The 14,137-nt window shown below is 41.2% G+C and overlaps 1 protein-coding gene across 1 annotated transcript in view; it reads left to right on the top strand.

Moving 5' to 3' along the window:
- Positions 1–266: 266 nt before the first annotated feature.
- The window catches only part of drd2a (dopamine receptor D2a), a 51,804-nt gene continuing 37,933 nt past the window's right edge, over positions 267–14,137 (top strand). Inside the window, exon 1 of the mRNA XM_074680281.1 lies at positions 267–666. The gene's annotated coding sequence lies outside the window, so the exon portion shown is untranslated. The remainder of the gene's footprint in view (positions 667–14,137) is intronic.

Below are 14,137 nucleotides of genomic sequence, written 5' to 3'. Positions count from 1 at the left end.
TTAAGATGTTTCATTTTCAAATTCCGTCCTGCTCCACACTAGAGGGAAAGGGAACACTCCATGTCCCCATGTTTGTGCCTTGCAATTATTTTCTTCCAAGTATAACGCGCTGCTTGTTTCACAAAGTGTCGTACGAAAAAAAAAACACGGGTTGATATAAGGTCTCAGCCATTACCGTGGCACTATAGGAGACATACGTTCCTCTGAGCGTTTAAGCAGATGTAACCCCGCCTTGAATCTTCACTTCTTTACAGTCGCCGCGCTCCTTCCTTCGTCACTGCTGAAGGTAGCTCCGTGCGTAAAGCTCTGGATCGCCACACAGTCACCGCGCAGTTTAAACCTCTTTTCAAATTCTTTTGAGGAAAAATAATCTGATGAAAACAATTCCTCACATTATTTGCTTAATGCACTTGATGATTTAAATCTTTTATATATTCAATTTTTATTTTTTATTTTCTTATTTTGGCTCCGACTTCGGTACTTATCCATCTGTCAGCCTGTGCCGATGACTCGCACCTGGGCCACAGCACCAACTCGTTTTATCCTCAAAAAGTAAACAATGTGAGAAGCAAATGAAGGATACTGTGAGAGATCACTGTTGGAGCTTTTGGATTTAACAGCCGGTGTCTGTTGAAACAAAGATTCAATCAAACTTATGGCGTGAAGGTAAGACCATTTCTTTTCCTCTGAACGCACTGAAAAAAAAAGATTACCTTAAGTTTCAGTCTGCTTAAGTCCTACAATAATGTGCGAGGCTGTTAGAGTAGAGTATGACTTCCGAGCAGAGACAGGCGCACCACTTCAGCCGCCCTAACGGGAGATTTAGGATGATACAAAGTGATTTATTGGCCGTGATTCCTGGGGAATTAATTTTCAAGGTGATTTTGAAGCGGCTGGTGACAGGCTGTGCCTCACCTTTTATCCGATATTTATTCACTCCCGAATGAACACCACTAGTCTGACCGTGATGTAGTACTGAGTCCGCGCGCCTTAGCGCAGGGACTATGAATATGTCACAAACACTCCTATGCATCACAGTGGGGGTTTATGTTCACGTCGATTGTTTAAAATGCAATATTGATCCGGGCTGGTCTTCGACGTAAAACAACTGAAAGCAAATATTTACTCCCTTGTCTCTAGTCTATTTCAGGGAAGTGCCCTGCGTTGTGTGTTTCCGAGCAGTGGCAGTGTGCCTGTGTCATGCTGTTTGTCCCAGCCCACGGAGCGCTGATTTTAGACCTGTTTGTGCTTTCCAGTTTGTTATTAATGCCTGGTTCTCCAGAGGCAGTGTGCGCTCCACACAGGTTTGAGTGCAGGACAGGTGATGGCTGTTTCAGGCTGAACAGCCCGTCCTGTATCCAGCTCTGACAACTTGAAGACAGCTGTTATTATGGCTGACCTAAACGTGATTTACGGAAATCTAACTTTGCATACTATTTTTTTTTTTTTACATTTTGACCTCTCTCTTCTAACTCTGGGCTGCAAACTTACAGTTTTAAACCGTTTCATTTATTTTGGAAGTATGTATTTTGAGCCATTTGCCTTGTATAACATGGGACAGAGAAGAGCCAAATGATAATGATGCTGGTGCAGTGAATATTCTGCTATACGACTTTCTTCATGAATCAGTAAATACAGACAGAAAGAACTAAGGTGAAAGGGGAACAGAATGTGATGCTTTATTATCTCTTGTCTGGTCAAAACATACAAGCTGTTTGCTTTGCACAAGAGGAACTCTTAGATTCTATTTGCAAGCATGTCAACTCTCCTTGGGTATAAAGACCTATAGAATAAAGGCAGGTTAAACAACTAATCCAGTGAATGCATCTTCAGATAAATACAAAGAAATTGACTTGAATGAGATGTTTTCTGTATTTTCTGCCCACATTGCCTGTACTACTACAATCGTGAGATAATGTTCATCCATATGGATTCTTCAGCTTACTGTCCCTGATCTGTCACTCTTTGAGGGGAAAACAGCTTTAGCAAAGCTGCCTGGTGGTGTGCTTGTCAGCTCCAGCTGTTTGACAAAGACAGATTTATTATTGGATCAAATCTTCTGGACGCCCCCAGACTAAACAGACATGTCTCTGAGCATGGTTGTATTGAAATGGTACCAGAAAAAGACAACATTCACAAGGATTTTTGAGCATATCTTGAGGATATCTGCCATTATTTAACATTGTCAAAGCTAAACTTACATGAGGATTATTTACATTGAGATGGTCTTAAGCAGGATCCGGCTTATTATTAGCGCAATAATTACAGTGTTTAGAGCCAAGTCACTGGATGCAGCTGGTCAGTCCACAGTGACATTTGGATTCAACACGCAGCTCCCAGGAGAGATGACAGGGATTGGACAAAATCAACAGCGTGAAGCTGCCTGTGCTTATTAAAGCCAGATACAAACCAAAACAAATGTTTGTTGACGTGGCTCTGATGCCCACATTTGATGCAGCCTGTAAAATCACAATCTCATTTATAACACAGAAACACCTGGAAGCCAGATGACATTCTAATCTCTGATAAAAACAGTAAGAGTATTTTGTAAAATATGCACCTAAAGCATTGAGGGTAATCAGCCCAAGATCTAACATTTGTGGGAATATGTGTAATGGGTGGTTCACAAAAAAAAAATGTTGTTGCTATTTAATTTTAAGCACTTGAAGTGTTTGGTTTAAATGGATCAAAGTAAGAACACACAACATTTTTGGAGCAAACACCAACAACTAGTAACATATAACCTATTCAATTTACAACCTGTCCCTGGTGGCCTATACCAGAAAGGGTAAGCCATTAATTTTTCAGATTATACTAAAATTATTATATTATGTAAAAAAAAATACATAAAGGAAAATATCTAGAACATGAAGAAACATACATTAATATTTTTCACTCAGGCTAACTAAATCAACATTTTTTATGAAAAAAAAAAAGAAGAGATGCTGGGTTTGGGTTGCCAGAAACTCAAAGTGAAACCAATGTCACTTCCACTGTCCTCAGTCAAACTATAAAAATGTGTATGGGGATTCATCCGTTAAGTAAAGAAACTTGGCCCCAAAAGTCTAGTTTTCTAACCCTAACCCTACACCTACATGACGCAATGCTTACTCTGACCATAACTTACCTTATCTCACCTAACCTTAGCCCTACAGGCCTAACCCTAACACAAAAAGAGCTGGGTCGGCAAGTGTGACCCAACTTTGCAGGTGACCTAAAACTTGTTTTGGCCTTTTCCTTCTCACAGAGCGGCGTCATATGGGTGATGTCTTATTGCTGTCTTGTTGCTGCTGTGCTGCTTCTTCTCCGCTTGTGATTGCAGAATGGGTGAGGTGGGAGGGCAGAGAATCTGAGGTGTTTAAGGTCCAGGGATTTGATTCTGTTCCTGTGTTTCTCTGTTCTGTTTCTTTGTATCTTTGTCTTTGATGATGCTGTGGCACACAGCTGTATGACAGGAAGTTTTAGTGCACCTTGTGCTTTGATCTGCTGACAAGCTGTCTGAAGGTACTGATTGTATTTTCCAGCTAAACTTATGCCGGACTTTCACCTAATCATTGACGTCAAACGTCAACGATTTGACCTCATCCTTCCTCATCCATCAACACCCACCCACAGGGTAGCTGGAACCACGTGGCCAAGGATTCCTAACAGTCTGTGTAGTATCTGTCAATAAGAAAATGAGAAAAACCCAATTCCAACATAGCCCTGCAGGTGGCCATTACCAAAGCAGCTTGAGCTTCTAAAACAGTTTAGCAGAGCCAAAGGCATTTTTCCTCTGGGCATGCAGCACTGTACTGAGTGTACAAGTATTGGGGAAAAGAAAAAGTTGAACATTTTTGTATTTCAAACCTTCTGAATGAAAATTTTTCAACATTTCCAGTTATGAGATTTCTAACTTTTCCATAAGCTTCAAAACATTGTTATCGAAATTCAAATGAAAAAATTCAGTAATATTCTAATGTTGACATCCACTAAAAACAGGCTAAAAAATAATTTTGATTTGATTATGAAACTTCTTTAATGAGCCTCAACTCAATGTCACATATGTTTTCAGATAAAGCGACTTGGTCAAATTTTGAAATGGCAAACAAACCAGAATTTGGTCTGTTGCCTCTGTATAAGCTAGAGAGGGATAAAAACCCCGGTTAGGGTAGAGGGTATGGGGTCCGAGGGATGGGGTCTGGGGTTTTGGAGGTTAGGGGCTCACCTTACAGTGGTGAGTTCTGTCCTGGAAGTTATCTTAGGCTTGTGGTGTTATTTGGGGCCCAGGAAGTGTCTCTCCTCTTAAACCAGATCCACTGACTAGCCTGTTCAGCTTGACCTGAGAAAGCATTGATGGCTTGGGGTTGGGCTAGGCTGCAAATTCCTAAATCCTTAAGCACCCTGGTTGCTGATCTGCCCAGAAAGCCTCTGCAGCTGACTTCCACTGAGCAAGCTTTAGTTTACCAGCTTCACTGCACAGCATCAGTTGCCAGCTCGCTATGCCTAAGGCTCTTGCTTTCATAGTCCTCCTCCACTGCATCTTCCCAGGGCATGGTGAGCTCTATGATAAATACAGTATGAAGAAATATAGATCAAAGCACAAGGTCTAGTCTGAGGTTCGTAGCGGCTATCTCTGCAAGGCAGAATACCCTTCAGTTCAGATCTTCCACCAACCTCCAGTCTTGTGCCCATCCTAGTTGGCCATAGTCAGGATATGCTTTTGGTTTGCCGGGGATGGGGGCAGAGGGGGCATGTAGGGTCTACTCTGTACCTTGGTTGAGGTTATTGGGGGATGGTAGGACATGGTACCATGCCCCACAACTCTTTCCAGGAGAACTTCCTCTTCTCAACTCCCTCCCATCTCATCCACTGCCCTTGTTCTGTCTGCAAGAAGACCTTCCCGCATCCAGTTGCCTGCTCTTGGCGGTGCACCTCCTCAACAACCAGACCTAAACACTGAGCTGGAGTTGCCTTGTGTCAGGCCAACCCCTGTTGCGTGTTGCCAACAATGTCCCAGTGTACAAGGGCTGATTTTGCCATCACTGTCATGGTGAGAAAATATGGCATGAAGACGCTAATGCTAGAAAGCTTTTTTGGTGTGGTCATTCTCTAAGAATTACAAGGTTTTCTTCTTCTTCATCTTGCTGACTTTCTACATTGCCTGTTATTTGTCATGCTTTTCAAAATAGTTAACCCCCTAAATGTCAACATCCACAGACACTTTCTTAATACAAAGCAAAGAAGGCCCATGATGCACTGAAGCAGCAGTTGTGTCGCACAATTCTGTCAATTTAAGCTAAAGAAATAAAACCCAGAGGGTGCATTGTTTGGACCAGAATAAACAGCAAAGGCAGAGGAATGAACACTGGAGCTGCAGTGACCTTTGCGTGTGGGTCTGCTGGAAACCAAAGTGAGTTAAGATAAAGAAAAAAAAAATAGTTTTGCTTTTTGGCTGAAGCGTACTATCTGGAAGCTCAGAATGGCCTCCAAGGCCAAGATATTGTAAAGATAGGCTTCTCTAAGTAGCAGAGGTATGGCTGTGTGGTTTTGTCATACTTCTTGGTTAGTCCACCAGCTCCGTAGCATCAACACTACTGCTCCTGCATGCCTTGTTGTGTGTATTCATGCTTTAAAAGCCCCAAAGTGTTTTGAAAAGTAAATAATATAACTATATTAGATCTGTGTGACTGTTTCCTGGCCTAGGTCCTCTCTTAATTTCCTCTCCGTTCCCCTGCATGTCATAATGTCAGCACTCAGGGGACCTGAGCCATCACTGAAGGGTGGAGGAGCCAATTAGGTCAGGAGTCATATAGGAGATCCATCAAGATCTGGTTATGCTCCAGGATACAGTTATATGCTGACAAAGTTATGTCAGAAAGCGTGTGTGTTTGTGCGTTAATGGTGTGTCCATGTTATATCGATTTGTGTGATGTATAAAGTGGTGTGTTGTGTGCCTAGGAAACCTCACTTTGGAGTTTAATGCAGAAACAATGGAGACTGTCTGTTAATGGAAAGTATTTTTTATATGACACCCAATGTGTGCACACATATGACTTTATTACCATAAATGCACATGCAAATGTAGAAGGTGCTAAAAAGACGTCTTTGCAGTTTAAAAGCAGCCCATTGGCCTTGATCCTTTGAGATATGAACAACAGGCAGACAGAACCCAGGCTGTGTGCAAAGAACCATTACTTGCTTTGCTTGGAACTACGCAGTATTCCCCTGAGACGCATGTGAGTGTGTTTGCAACAGTTAGGTAACAGTCAGGTTGGCAGGTGATTTGTTGTGCACAATCATACTGCATGTCTGAGTTCAGACACACGTGCTTGATGGGAGTCATTGAACAGAGAGTCTCCTAACTGGTTTTGGCTCCCGCAGAACCTTTCAGGTTAGAGAGAAGCTCTTTGAACATTACAATAAACAATCTGGATCACTAGAATGACAGACAATATGTAAGGATTGACAGGGGACTATGGGAAGTAGGAATGAGGATTAAGAGCAACAGGATTTCCCAGGAGAAGAGAAATTTCCTTCCAATGATCTGTCTGTGTGGTGTGTTGAGTCTGGAACAACATGTGGATGTGGGTGTGTGGTCTCCCCATAGCCCTTAAATTAACAGCACTACTTTAAGATCATTCATACTCCAGCAGATGGTGCCTGACACACACACACACACACACACACACACACACACACACACACACACACACACACACACACACACACACACACACACACACACACACACACCCTTAAGGTTTGCAAAGAAAAACTAACAGCACCATTCTCTAAAGATTTTCTTTTCACTTAAGTGAAAATGAGAAAAAAGAGGGGTGAGAACTCATTTCTCACCTTTTTCAATCTCACATCAATAGCTAAATGAAGGCAAGGGGTGGAACCACACAGCCTTTTAGCTGCAGCCTCCTTGACATTTTCTAATACAGCCTTGGTATGTTAAACAAAGCAAGCATGGATCCAGCTGTCAGTGTCAGTACTTTTTGCACCAAATGGTCAAAGAAACATTTCTTTTTTCCAAGGCTATTACTGAAAATAGAAAAACCTAAAGACACATCTTTGAAATAATAAACAGCAAAACTTACAATAGAAAAAGCTGGAACACTTAACATGAGAACAAAATATGTCCATAGTTTAAAAAAGTATGGGACCTGTCAACTAATGGTTTCATAAATCAAATGGCATTGGTTTCTTTGCAGGGTTGCTGACTGAAGTATATGTCTATAAAAAATGTTTTTGTAACACTAATGGCTACTGTCACCATGTCTTTCAATGAATTCTACCAACCCCCTTCAACACAAAATGAAAGGTAGCCATTTCAAGCTGACCATTTCAGAAAAGCAAACAGTACACTTCCTGCCCAGCATGATATGGCAGAGAGATATGGAGAATCAAAGGCTGGTGAAGGAGGTCAGCGAGCATTAATATCTTGGGATGGTCAGGAAAAAAAAAGATACAGGTTGAAACAGGGACACCTTGTTGTAAAAAAAAATGACTTTGACTTTGTGTTTTTCGACATGAAATCACCAAGTGTTGCTGGTCAAAGTTGTATACAACACTCTCAGGCCCACACTGTGGAATTGTCTTTAAAGGTCCCATATTATTCAAAAATCACTTTATTGAGTCTTTTAGTGAAATTTGTGGGTCTTTGGCTTTCCTCCCAGCCCACAAATGTGATATTTAATGACAAAACCTGTACTTAGTAGTGCTTGTGAATGTAAAATCCTGACCTTAAATGAGCTGTTAAGATTTGAAGACCTGATTGGTCCACCGGAGCAGATACCCCCAAACCCCCTCCACGTCCAATCTCCTCCTTGCGGGAGGAGAATGCCAAAGTCAAAGAGCAATCACTGCTTTGTTTTTGGCTGTTAACAGCCACATACTTCCATGCTCAAGCTTCCCATCTCATCATCATCTCTAAGACAAGACTAAGTGGCTAGAGTTCATTTATGAGGGAAATGTGCCAGCTACACTCAGTAAAACTGTGCATGTGTGTGCTAGTCACTTCACGGCCGACTGCTTTTCTAACTTTGGACAGTACAACAGAGGGCTAGCGAATAGACTGGTCCTGAATCCAGGTCCCCCTGTCTTTGTGTTAGCTTCAGGATGCTAACTTTAGCTGCGGTTATCCTGTTGTTTTAGCCTGTAAAGTTACGGTAAACGAGCTTCGCTGTTTTCTTAACATTGTGCATTCTGAGCTTGTGGCACCGCTCTCAGTGACGTGGAAGAGCGGGGCGGTATCAGCGGTGGCTCATTTACATATGAAGGTCACGCCCACTAAATCAGAGCGTTCTGAACAGAGGGGCTATGAGAGCCTGGAAACAATGCTGCTGTGCTTGATTTATTGGCTTTTTGGAAACAAAACATGTTACTACCATTTCATGAAGACATCAATGATCCATATTAAACTGCAGAAAAGGAGCAGAATATGAGACCTTTAAGTGCTTTTACACCTGAATAGGATGGAGGTTATTCCAAAAAAGAAAGCTCATTATTGACCCTTATTGACCTGGGTCACTTGGACATACTGCATGTAATAACAGCAATCCCACTCTGAGGCAGAACAAAAGAAGTGACTGAGGACTGTATAGATGTGGTGGTCTCTGATCACTTCCAATTGTACGGTGGAGCAGTGCAGTTGTGGTGAGAAGATAATCAATTCAACCAGAGCAGCTGATGATCAGCCACTTCTGCAGTGCTTGAACCTTTGTATACTGCTGTTGGAGAATCTTGTCCACCCTGTGGCACTGGAAAAGGGGGCCATGACATAAAACCATAAGGACAGCCTCACAATCATGTGTGCCAAATACAGTGCCATTAAAAATACAAAATTATCCATAGCTTCATGTAAAAATACTTTAGTCAAAATGGAGCGAACAATTTACAGGGTGTGTTTACACTCATAAAACAGAAGTGGAAAGTCAAACTATCCTGTAGCAGAGAGAGGCTGAAGAGGCACAAAGACGACCAGTCAAGGTTAGCTGACAGGGCCATGATTGGCTCTTGTGCCCCTGCGCATCATCAAGCCAAAAAAAATTTAGCCTGACTTTAAAATTGTCGATGTGATTCAAGAAATCAGTATCTACCCAGCCTTAACAAAGATCCCATCATTCATAAACAGCAGCATTATAAGCTTAGTCACTTGCTATTTATCACAGTCTTCAGCATTAGGGGTGAATATTGGCGAAAACCTCATGATACAATATGCATTGCGATACTTGGGCCAAGATCAAGCAGAGGCCTTCGGTCTAAGAATATGTGTGGAAGACACAATGTGGGAGTGCTAAATTCTGCTGTTCCTCCAGTGTCCACTTGAGGCTGGCTCCGGAAGTACCATAAGTCACAGACATACCAATCCAAAAAAAGCCATTTTCAAAGCAGTAATTAAACTATTTACAGCATGGTACAAAAAATGTCTCCTATCTGAATCGCTAAGTTAACTATCGGCACACACTGTACAGGGGATGCATTTTTTTTCCAAGTCGGCAGTTCAGAGGATATTAAGGTCAGGAGCTCACCAAATCATAGGCATAGCTCAGGTCACATGACTGACGGGCACCTCATAGCTGTCTTTGAAGCCTTTGCCACTACCAATGTGGCCATGATAGCCAATTTGCTTCAAAATCTGTTTCAGAAACAGATGGATGACGTCGGGGAGACTACATCCAAGATAGTGGATGTATTGCGATGTATCACAATACCGCAATATTGTGATATATTTTGATATTCTGCAGTTAACCAACAACCAAACTAAAGATGAAATTTATGTAAATCACACAGTATTACTCAAAATCAAACAACTTCTACTACATTTTTGTAAAAGAAAGTAAACTAGGAGATATTATTGCATTTTTTTAAAAGGCTGCAGAACTGCGGGCAGCTACTGCTCCAAATCAGATCCTATCCACACAGGCAAGAAAACTCATAAAAACATGTTTCCAGTTGTCTCTTGGAAACAGAGAACATTTTGTTAAGCCTTTGCAGCGTGTAGCATGTGACAGGGCACACATCGACATGAGCCGAGTTGTGAGTCTCAAACTTTTAATTAAAAGGAAAAAGAAGACATATACAACATGAAGTTAGTCAGCAGAGCATTTAGGTTTCAGCTGGGGTTACAAGATCTGACTAAAAATAACTTACTTATGACTGAAATTTCTCTGGGTCACACTCCTCTCCCTCTGCTTTGAAGGCAGCCCTGTATTTGTCGAATTAATTAAAGCCACCAGCTATGCTTCACATATTTCTACCGGCCACGGTCTCATGAAGCGAAGAGAAAAGCAGCCAAATCATGCGACATGCTCAGTGACTGTGTGTCTGAGAGCTGGAATGCTTGCTCTATTGACAATGCTCAGTTTATATTTAGCTAATATCAATACTAAAGCCATGGATCTGCACATCAGTATTGCAATTAATCTGCTAGCTTCATTGCATATCCAGTGCCTCTGTGGCCAATGGTCAGTGTGTGAATTCTTAATTATGATCTGAGGTGTCAGGACATGAAGCTTAAGTATGGTCCAGGTGGTAGAAACCCTGACCTAAACATTTTATTTAATAAAAAAAAGGGAAGAAAAAAACAGCTGAGTAGTTGCTTACCAGTTGCAGCAGGGCATGTGACTTGGTTTACCTGGGGCTTACTGTGTTGAGCAGGCAGGGTGTGTCAGGAAAAAGCAGGAGCTGATACTGTACATTGTGTGCACCTGAATCCATTCCTATGTGAGTGTGTTTCGGGAGTTTGTAATGGAAAAGAAACCACAGATGGATGTCTCTCTCTCTCTCTCTCTCTCCCGCACACACACACACACATACAGGGTAGTATGCAGCCTCACAAGAGACAAGTCTGGTTGTTAGGTTGGAGCTTCCCTACGACCTAATGAGGTCGATGGAGGCTTGTTACCAGCCTCCACTCTTCTCTGCTTGCTGTGGGCAGGTGCTTTACCATTTTCACTCGTTTGGCTTGATATGAGTGGGTAATGGCTGAAATCAACCTCACAGTAACCTTAAGGCTTCTACAACCACCTATGTATAGGTTGCATCCTCAACCTGAGGGCTTTCTCTCCGTGCATGCTGCTGTACATCAGTAGCCTTTGTTTGGCCCTTTGAGCTCGCTTTTCTTGTCTTTAAATCTGATTTAGCTTGATGCTTTCTGTGCGACAATATCTGTATTGTTTTTTTCTGCCACTTTCTGGCAACACCTCCATAATGAGAAGTCCCATGTCAGTGCTAAAATTTGCACCCTGGACGCCTTTTCTAGTGAAACCGGTTATTGAACATGTCAATCAAATAAATGACTGAGTGGCCCAGATTGTATTTTTCCATAGCAAGTCAGGGAGAAATGCTGAAACAACACATCTTTCTATTATTCTATTTTTAGCTGTTGAAGGAGATGAATCAGGAGTATGCAATTAAAGAGTATTTGTTTAGCAACCAACCTGAAAATCTTAATTTTTGATATTCTAAGGTTGAACTGTAAAAGCAATTCATTTCCTACCACAACCTACAGTCTTTTCAAGGCATACCAAATTGAATACACCTTTATACATTGAGGCTGCAGTGAGAAAGGGGGCCATAATTGCAATGCCACCATAATGACAACGTAATTGCTACCCTGGATGAGCAGGTTTATTTTAAGCACAGTAAAAGTCATACCAGCAACCACCTACACAGCCGGTCTGCATAGAGGGGCTGTACAATTTGCCTCCTGACTCATTCAGCAACAAAACAAGCTATTTTCTCAGGAGGGGAATTCAGGAGATAGTCATTGACTTTACAAGCATCAATGATTTGGACCTGACTTCTAAGAGGGCCAGGCTGGATAGAAAACTAATCAGGATGAAGGCTATCACAGGCTGGAATCAAACACTTGACAAGTATTGACAGGGTGCTATCAGCTCAAGGTTTTGCATCCTTTTGTGCTGGAGCTAAAACTGGGAAACAGGACAGGATTAAATGCAGCAAAACTGGAGATGTGAAACTGTAACCATATGCACATATAGCTTATGTGAAATTCCTCAAATTAATTAATGAGGAAAAGTAAATGCAATAATTTGCACTGATGCAAAGACAATTGCGTAGTGATTATTTGTGTTAATTTGACTCATTAACTCATTTTTGTCAGGTGAATCTCTTAAGAAGGCCCGATAATGTAGATAGGACACGGAGAAGAGTTCAAACCAGCAGTGAAATGATGTATTGTAGAAGGTACTGGGGCAAATGTTGTTTTTCTTTAATGATCTGTTTCACAAAGGATTTTGTGTCTGCGGTAAGTGTGTATGTGTATTGACTGATTCAGCCAATTGCTGATTGCATGGGGCTTATTTTCAGATTAGCAGTGCAGTTTGTTGCCAGGATTAACAAACTGACACCTGTGTGGCGGCTTCATGATTGGATGACATTAGTGTTTAACATGGGAAAAGCCTGATTATTAGTTCTCCTCCGCCTGATGTGAGGTTCAGACATCGTTCAAATGTCTGAATGAAGATTTGATTGCATATCAAAACAGTCCCTGGGGGAAAAAAGCAATATAATACCAGCTAATTTCAGAATACCAGCATTAGTGTCTGGTTAGATCTAGGTTTACACCCTAAAATCAAGCTGCAACCATTGATGAAATAATACCACAATACCAACAGTTATAGGAAAAATAACAAGAACAGTTTTGTGTGAAGGAAAAAAAGATCAAGCTTAAACTGCCCTACAAGGAAATGCTTTTAAATACTGGGTACAACTAAGCAAACTCAACTCCCACTTCATTCGCTCATGTAATTATAATGTATTGTGAAATAATTATACTTACTTTGCAAGCTAAAAAAAAAAATACAGCTGGTAAACTGAAACCCACAAGTGCACAAAAATTCTGTTTGTAGCAGTATGCATGTTTTTAGATTAAACAAAAAATCATTGTAGGTGGGTACGAGAAAATTTGGGACAGATATTGGAATAAAAAGAGCTTTAAACAGATTTCTTTATCTGATGATGACATAAAGCAGCAAAACCCTTCACGAAGGGCTCTTCTGCTTGTGCGTTTTATCTCTTTCTGTTGGTCAGTGGAGGCCCTGCAGCTCGCCAGTCCAGAGAGAAAAGCCTTGTCACTATTGTGGAAATCCACAGTGGACAGATAAGGCCTCCTGCTTTCATAGATCAGTACTGGGGTCACCTGGGAATGAGAGGATGCGGTTAGATGCAAGACTGAGGGATTGTGGGTAGAAACTGAGGTCAGGCTATTTAAGGATCATATCCAAGACAGGTCAACAGCTCACAGTACTGAGGTCAGCTGGTCAGCTCGGCACTGTTTAACCTATTTAATGAAGAGCAGTTTGTTTGCTGCAGCCGCTCTATGATTGTTAAATTATTTAAACCTGCATGTGGATAAAAGAGTTTGTGTTGTGCTGCATATGTAAGAATAATATGATGTTTTTTTTAAAAATAACTGCTCTTTAACAAATCTGATAAGAATATTTAAACATGTAGGATTTTGTTCTCTATAATAATGGTTTAATTATCTGTGCAAGAGATTTAATCAAGTTAAAGACTGTATGTGACTGGGTTGACTTCTCAAACCAGTCAATTTAAGTGTCATAAACTCATTCAATGATCCTCATTTGCAGTCTTTGCAGTTTCAAAATGAAATAATCTGGCTCTGCTCTGCCACTTCAGTCAGTTTGTAACTTTTTTTCAATTACTAAAGGTTTAGAAAACTTTGTTTATGAGTGCAGGATCCATGAAGGTGCAGCAAATGAGGGCTGCTATTAATGTGCAGCATTAAAATGTTTTAAAGCTGCTTTCTCCGTATGATGTGTGTTGACTGTGGCACTTTACTTTGGTTGTGGTCTCTTAGCTGAACCTAGACAAACTACTTTTGCTCTAAGTACCTCAGTTCTGGACATGTCAGTAAAACTGATTAATGTTTTCATCCAGCTTTGAGTAAAACAGCAAACCAACATACTTCCAAAAGCAGATGTCTGTGAAAATGTCGAGCATTATCTATGCTACACGCAATGTCCTGAAATGGCATTATCTTTATTATCCACCCCCAGTGGACTTTCCACTTTATGTACTGTGCTGACTTATATTACAGTATTGATAGGTGGGTGGTAAAAAAGTGTAATGGCTGAGTCTTATGGCATCTTTGGACAGTTTA

This window comes from Halichoeres trimaculatus, unplaced genomic scaffold (genome assembly GCF_033239565.1).
Source record: "Halichoeres trimaculatus isolate MK-OKI-2021-1 unplaced genomic scaffold, fHalTri1.1 fHalTri1_scaffold_9, whole genome shotgun sequence".
Taxonomy (NCBI): domain Eukaryota; kingdom Metazoa; phylum Chordata; class Actinopteri; order Labriformes; family Labridae; genus Halichoeres; species Halichoeres trimaculatus.
The sequence above is the reverse complement of the archived record's forward strand: the minus strand, read 5'-3'. Positions and strand labels throughout refer to the sequence as shown.